General features: G+C 40.5%; 1 protein-coding gene across 1 annotated transcript in view; it reads right to left on the reverse strand.

Moving 5' to 3' along the window:
• The window catches only part of LOC123958345 (GDNF family receptor alpha-4-like), a 111,847-nt gene that overhangs the window by 80,278 nt on the left and 23,666 nt on the right, over positions 1–7,903 (reverse strand). The window lies entirely within an intron of this gene.

A 7,903-nucleotide genomic window follows, 5' to 3' on the forward strand; every position in this document is an offset into this window, starting at 1 on the left:
CTTGTCTAATTGTTTGAATTTTGTCTGTGAAGAAGGAGGCAAATTCATTGCAGGCCCTGGTGGATAGAAGGTCAGAGGCTACAGACACAGGAGGGTTGGTTAGCCTGTCGACAGCAGCAAACAGGGCACGTGCATTATTAGTGTTTTTGGTGATGATGTCAGAGAAGAAGGACCGCCTTGCATTGCAAGTCTCTCTTTATAGATGTCGTAATGAACCTGGAGATTTGTTTTCCACCACCTGCGTTCAGCTTTTTGACACTCTCTTTTTTGAGTTCTAACCAGCGTGGCATTTCTCCATGGAGATCTCTTGCCAGAGACCACCTACACCTTGGCTGGTGCAATGGCATCAATAAAATTTGTAATTTTAGAACTGAAATTATCTACAAGCTCATTGACTGAGACCCGTGAGAGGGTGGGTTTTGAGGAGAAAGCCTCAATAAATTTTTCACTAGTGTTTTCAGTGATATACCGTTTTGTGATTACCTCTGTTTGTACATTTGTGTGCACGCAGATAGCACTCTGAAAGAAAACACAGGAATGATCAGAGAGAGCAACATCAGTCACCACAACCTTGGAAATGTTCAGACCCTTGGAGATGACTAAGTCCAAAGTGTGCCGCTTATTGTGTGTGGGCTCTGTCACATGTTGGGTCAGTCCATAATTATCATGAACACAACACAGTTCTTTAGTCCCTCTGTCCTGGGGGTTGTCAACATGGATGTTAAAATCACCAACTATAACCACACAGTCAAAGTCAATACAGATTATAGACAGCAGTTCACCAAAGTCATCAAAAAAGTTTGCACAGTATTTAGGGGGCCTGTAGATATTTAGAAAAATAGTACGAGAAGAGGAATTCAGCTGAAGAGCCACATATTCAAAAGTAGCTTAATTTCCATAAGACATTTTTTTGCATTTGAGGTAATCATTAAACAAAATGGCAGCTCCACCTCCTCTCTAGCTTCGCTCATAAAACTGAATTTGGGAATGGTAGACTTGATAAGGACAGCTGCACTGTTATCTTGGTCTAAGCAGGTTTCAGTTAATAGCTCCTTTGTTTCATTGGGTTTTCTGCTCATGTTCAAAACTTTTTGCACATTCAGAATCTCTCCCACGTATGTGTTCTCTGACATTTACAGAATATTTTGAGACAAAAGTCGTAACATTACCAGAATAAAATCGTTATCTGATGAGAATGAAGTCATAATATTTTAACAAAATCTACTTGCCCCTCTGCTGTGCATTATTACCCTGGGTTATTGCTCTGCTGATATGGTAGTAGTGGTAGTAGGCTACCCCCTTTAGACCGTCTGACAGACACAGAGCCCATCTGTACTCGAGACGAGATCACTGTTCTTCATCAGAGGTGGAAAACCGAAACTGTAAATCTCACCACACATCCACACAAATGTTAACTTCAGCACCTCTGATAAAGTGCAGCTCACAGCCGCTTCAGAGGGAATTAAGCATCCTGGAGCAGAGAGACAGTCAAACTGAGCAAAGTGTCTCAGAGGGAGGGGGACAGAGAGAGCGACAGGTGTCTGTGTCACCGTCAGGTATTCTCTCACTACTTTGAGGCGATTGTTAACCATTTGTGTAGCAAATACATTGATTAGACGCTGACTGATGACATTTATATTTAAATGTTTTGATTACAATTTTGCTAGGGACAATTCAGTAGTCGCAGACAAGCCCTGAAGCTGTGTGCAATGCACTCTCTCTCTCTCTCTCTCTCTGTACTCTCGTGCTTACTTTAAATGCAGGCAGGCAGGTAACAGTGGGGGGTCACGTTACATGAACTTATGTAGCAATATTAGCCTCCGTTCTTTGAAGACCCGCGAGACAGGCTGCGTCATAAAGATTATTGCATATTAATATGGAAAATATTTTTGTTGCTGTTGTTGAGTTACATTCGGGGCTTCAGTCAAAACATTACTCATCTTCTGCTGAGCTTCAATTGATGGACAGATGACCTTACATTCTCCTGCAAAATGTCTTGATAAACTTCGGAATAAATTTTTCCATCGATGATAGCTAGTCCTTATTTAATTCATACATAAATAAATAAAATAAACTCATATCCTCTCAGTCATTTTGTTTAGTCTAAGATCCTGAAAAACAATTCAAGTTATTAATTAATTAATTATTATTAAACCTAAGTGTACTTTTATCATTCTGAGGTTTTGAACCATCTACCTTCTTTCTTCCTCATGCTTCTTACAACATGCTCTACAGTTTCTTCTTGCCCACAGTAGTCACAACAGCCTGAGTTATGTTTGCCTGTTTTGAACAATGTGCTGTTTAATCCAGTGTGTCCAAATCTAAGTCTTGATATGATTGTTTGGTCTCTCCTTTTACATGCTGCACTTATCATTTCTCCAACTCACTTCTGTACTCTGTAAAACCACCTCCACTTACTTTTGAAAGATAGAGCTCACAGCATTTTGATTTACATGTGAAAGCCTCCCCTAGACCTAGGGCAAGGGGGGTCATGGGGTCACCACTGACACACAAAATCCACATCAGTTTTCGGTGCCGGCCAAATATTCCCATGAGCACCTGAACACAGTAAGTTAATGTCCCATTAACTGCCAATCATTCCACTTTTCATGCAGTGGTTCTTACAGAAAAGTAGCATTGCCCAGGTATAATACAAAAAGAAAATGTATAGTTGACTTCCTACTTGTACTCTTAATTTTGTGAGGTACTTTTAGCTGGGGATTTTAACTTGGATTGGCTGTCCTCCATTCCGGACAGTTTATCTGTCTGAGACTTCTTTAATCTCACCCAGTTGATAGTCCAACTCGCCCAAACCCCAAATGCCCTGAAAAGTCATCTTTACTTGATTTGTTTTCAACTTGTGTGTAGCCAGGTAAACCAGGGGTACAGAGTTCAATAGTGTTATTTGGGGTATAATGTTATGTAGTTGCTGGTGGGATTACTGCAGCAATAACGTTCCCCTCTCTTTAATGGCACCGTCAATTTAAGAGTAGTACATGGGATGGATCGCGCGACAGCGTAGAGTTTCTGACGGGATGCGGGGAAAAACAGAAGTGTCGGCTCCTCGAAGTGGAGTAACTGCAAGAGGTGTATTTTGGTTAATCGATACAGAGGATCTCTCCTTAAATAATGGTAAAGTACAAAAGTAATCCTTAAAATCGGCAAATGGGAGAGTGAACTCGTAATGGAGTGTCTAGGTGGGGGTTATTGATAAAGCAGGAGCCATAGACATTCTTATTTTGATTGTTTATTTAAGTTGTTAAATATTTGATAACTTTCGTCTGCGAGTAGTTCCAGAGGAGGTTGAGGAAGCACAGGGGAGTCTGGCCATCCTGCCTGTGTGGAAAAAAAACTCACATCAGTAATATTCAAGGTTCACAACATAGTATTAAGTGATTCTACTCTGTTCCAGTTAAATATCAAATTAGCTCACAGATAACACAAACAATGGTAGTACTCACCTCTTCCTGGTTGTCTCCTCAGCAGGCTTCGGAGGCAAAAGAGTGTGGTATGGCCAAGCACCTGCTTAAGAGCTGCAGGAGCAAACCATGAAGCTGAGGGTAGGGGGAGTGAAGATCTCAACAATGCTGATTTATGTGATTATTTTGAGTGTATGTGATTGATTTATAGATTTGTATTTATGTAAACATTCATTCTTTGTGCTCTATTTTCTCTATGGTGTTGTGTTTTAGGTAACTATTTATTATTCTAAATGATGGTGGTCCCACCTAATTACCTGCAGGAGGGAGTGTATATAAGGTAGCTAGTTGCTTTCAGTGTAAGTTTAGTTGCTGGTTGGTGTTAGTGTCTCATCTTGTCTGTATAGAAGACAATAAATGCCACATTTGTGCTTTGCATTTTACCTCTGTCTCATGTCTCTCTCTGGAAAAAACTTAATGCCACCGCCGGACCATCGGACAGAACTAAATAGCGGACCATGGTATACGTGAAGATTTGGTGGGTGGGCTGACAGAGGCAGGGTTGGAAGGATTACTTTAAAAATGTAATCCAGTACAATTACAAATTACTTGTAAAAAAATTTAATCAGTTACGTAATCGAAGTACCAGAAAATAAAAGTAATATATCCAATTACTTTTAGTTACTTTTGGATTACTTCAATCCCAAATAGGCAAATGAAGACAAGAGAGTTTAAATTATGTGTTTTCTGCTCAGTGTATTACTAGAGAATCATGTACAAAATCTTTCATTCCCATGAAATCAAAATCCATGTTTGAATGTTTTTATATGATATGCTTTGCACTATGTCACCACTATGGCAGTATCTGCTCTTTCCATCTTTTAGTGACTGCTGTTCAATCTCATAGTTGTTCTAAAGTTGTAGCTAACGCTACAGTACTTTAGCTTAGCTATTAGTGACTTCAGCTCAGCAGCCAGTGATGGCTTCTCCTTCTCCTTCTCTCTCTCCTACTTTCTCCTGCTCGGTGTGTCAGATGTTCAGTTACTCCTCTGCCTCCTTTAGCGATAATAGTACGTGTAATAAGTGTAGTTTATTTATAGACATGGAGGCAAGGCTCAGTGATTTAGAAGTCCGGCTCCGCACCTTGGTAGATCAGTCTTTAGCTACTGTAGCTAGCCAGTCCCCGGTAGTCGGTGCGGAATGGGCTGAGTTAGACTATGGTAGCCGTCCTGGGTGACTGTCGGAGGTCACTAAGATTAATGTTGAGTCGGTGTGTACATATGCAAAAACAATGTCGGACACCGTAGTTTTCTCTGGACCCCTGCCAAATCTGACCAGGGATGACATGTATAGCCGCATGTCGTCATTCCGCCGCTGGTTGTCGAGGTGGTGTCCAGCAAACGATGTGGGCTTTGTAGATCATTGGCAGACCTTCTGGGGAAGACCTGGTCTGATCCGGAGAGACGGCATCCATCCCACTTGGGAAGGAGCAGCTCTCAAGTTTATTAGTGGACCAAATCCATGACAATCCAGAGTTGAGACCAGGAGGCAGAGTCGCAGTCTAACACACTTCTCTGCTACTCCATTTCAGGAATTACTTAGTGAAAACCCTATAGTGACGGTGTCTGCCCCCCGACCATCGAAATTATTTAAATCAAAGGTAAACAGAAGAGGAGCTGTGCATAAAAACCTCAAAAAAATTAAAACCACAAGAGCAATAGTGCAAACTAATAGGAAAATTAAATGTGGACTCTTAAACATCAGATCTCTCTCTTCTAAAGGTGTACTAGTAAATGAACTAATATCAAGATTATGATATTGATTTATTTTGTCTTAGTGAAACCTGGCTGGGTGATGGAGAATATGTTAGCCTAAATGAATCCACCCCTCCCAGTCATATTAATACTCACATTCCTCGAGGCACAGGCCGAGGAGGTGGAGTTGCAGCTATCTTCGACTCTATCCTACTAATCAGCTCTAAACCTAAACTAAACTATAACTCATTTGAAAGCCTTGTTCTTAGTCTTTCACACCCAAGTTGGAAATCACTGCAACCAATTCTCTTCGTTATAGTGTACCGAGCACCTGGTCCGTATTCTGAATTCTTATCTGAATTTGATAAGAGTTTTTGTCAACTTTAGTCCTTAAAACGGACAAAGAATTATTGTAGGGGATTTTAATATTCATGTGGACGTTGAGAACGACAGCTTTAGTACTGCGTTTATCTCTCTGTTAGATTCCATTGGCTTCTCTCAGTGTTCATGAACCGACTCACTGTTTTAACCACACCCTCGACCTTGTTTTGGTGTATGGTATTGAAATTGAACATTTAGTGGTGTTCCCACAGAATCCCTCTTTGTCCGACCACTGTTTGATAACTTTTGAGTTTGTATTGCTGAACTACACGCCATTGGGCAAACATTTCTATGCATGACGTCTGTCTGATAGTGCTATAGCTAAATTTAAGGATGCGATTCCATCAGCTCTAAATTCATTATCAAGTCACAAAGTAACGGAGGACTTCTATGCTAGTTTCAGTCCCTCCCAAATCGATCATCTTGTTGATAGTGCTGCAGGCTCGCTGCAAATGACACTCGACTCTGTAGCCCCTCTAAAAAAGAAAATAATAAAACAAAGACGGTTAGCTCCATGGTATAATACTGAAACTCGCAAATTAAAGCAAATATCGCGGAAGCTTGAGAGGAATTGGTGTTCCACCAAACTGGAAAATCCTCGTTTAATTTGGCAAGATAGTCTTAAAACTTTTAGGAAGGCCCTCCGTAATGCCAGAGCAGCGTACTACTCATCATTAATAGAGGAAAATAGGAACAACCCCAGGTTTCTTTTCAGACTCTTTACAGAGTCACAGCTCTATTGAGCCAAGTATTCCCATAGCTCTCAATAGTTACGACTTCATGAGCTTCTTTAATGATAAAATTCTAGCTATTAGAAACAAAATTCACCAAGACCTGCCCTCAACTGGCAGCAACTTATCTCTAAACTCAGGAACCTTAGAAACAGCTGTAGAACCAGATATATGTTTTGCTTCCCTCAATCTTTACCAACTAACTTCAATAATTTCTTCATCTAAACCATCAACCTGCCTCTTAGACCCCATCCCGACTAGGTTGCTTAAAGATGTTTTACCCTTAGTCAGCACGTCTATACTAGAAATGATCAATCTATCTTTATCAACAGGCTATGTACCACAGTACTTTAAAGTAGCTGTAATTAAACCTCTTCTGAAAAAGCCCAAACTTGATCCGGATGTTTTAGCCAACTATAGACCTATATCTAACCTTCCATTTTTCTCTAAGGTTTTGGAGAAAGCAGTTGCTAAACAGCTGTGTGACTTTCTACAGAGCAATAGTTTATTTGAGGATTTTCAGTCAGGATTTAGAGCTCATCATAGCACAGAGACAGCACTGGTGAAAATTACTAACCTCCTTATTGCATCAGACAAAGGACTTGTCTCTGTACTGGTTTTATTAGATGTTAGTGCTACATTTGATACCATTGACCATCAGATCCTATTGCAGAGACTGGAACATTTCATTGGCATTAAAGGAACCGCTCTAAGCTGGTTTAAGTCCTATTTATCAGATCGATTTGAGTTTGTACTTGTTAACAATGAGTCCTCCATGCACGCCAAAGTTAGTCATGGAGTTCCACAAGGATCTGTCCTCGGACCAATCCTCTTCACTTTATATATGCTTCCTTTAGGCAATATTATCAGGAAATGTTCCATAAACTTTGTTATGCTTCATTGTTATGCAGATGATACTCAGTTATATCTATCGATCAAGCCAGATGAAACTCATCAGTTAGCTAAACTTGAAATGTTCCTTCAGGATGTTAAAACCTGGATGACCTGTAATTTTCTAATGTTAAACTCAGATAAAACTGAAGTTATTGTTCTGGGGCCTAAGCACCTCCGTGACGCATTATCTAAAGATATAGTTTCCCTTGATGGCATCGCCCTGGCCTCCAGCACCACTGTGAGGAATCTTGGAGTTATCTTTGATCAGGACATGTCGTTTAAGTCTCACATTAAGCAAATTTCAAGGATCACCTTTTTTCACCTACGTAATATTGCGAAAATCAGGAACATCCTGTCTAAAAATGATGCAGAAAAACTATGCATTTGTTGCTTCTAGGCTGGATTACTGCAATTCCTTATTATCAGGCTGCTCGAAAAAGTCCATTAAGACTCTTCAGCTGATCCAGAATGCTGCAGCACGTGTTCTGACAGGAACCAGGAAAAGAGATCACATTTCTCCTGTTTTAGCTTCTTTGCATTGGCTTCCAGTAAAATCCAGAATAGAATTTAAAATCATTCTTCTTACCTACAAAGCTCTTAATGGTCAGGCACCATCTTATCTTAAAGAGCTCATAGTACCTTACTACCCCACCAGAGCACTGCGCTCCCAGAATGCAGGGTTACTTGTGGTTCCTAGAGTCTCCAAAAGTAGACTAGGAGCCAG

The sequence above is a fragment of the Micropterus dolomieu genome, linkage group LG19, assembly GCF_021292245.1.
Source record: "Micropterus dolomieu isolate WLL.071019.BEF.003 ecotype Adirondacks linkage group LG19, ASM2129224v1, whole genome shotgun sequence".
Taxonomy (NCBI): Eukaryota; Metazoa; Chordata; class Actinopteri; order Centrarchiformes; family Centrarchidae; genus Micropterus; species Micropterus dolomieu.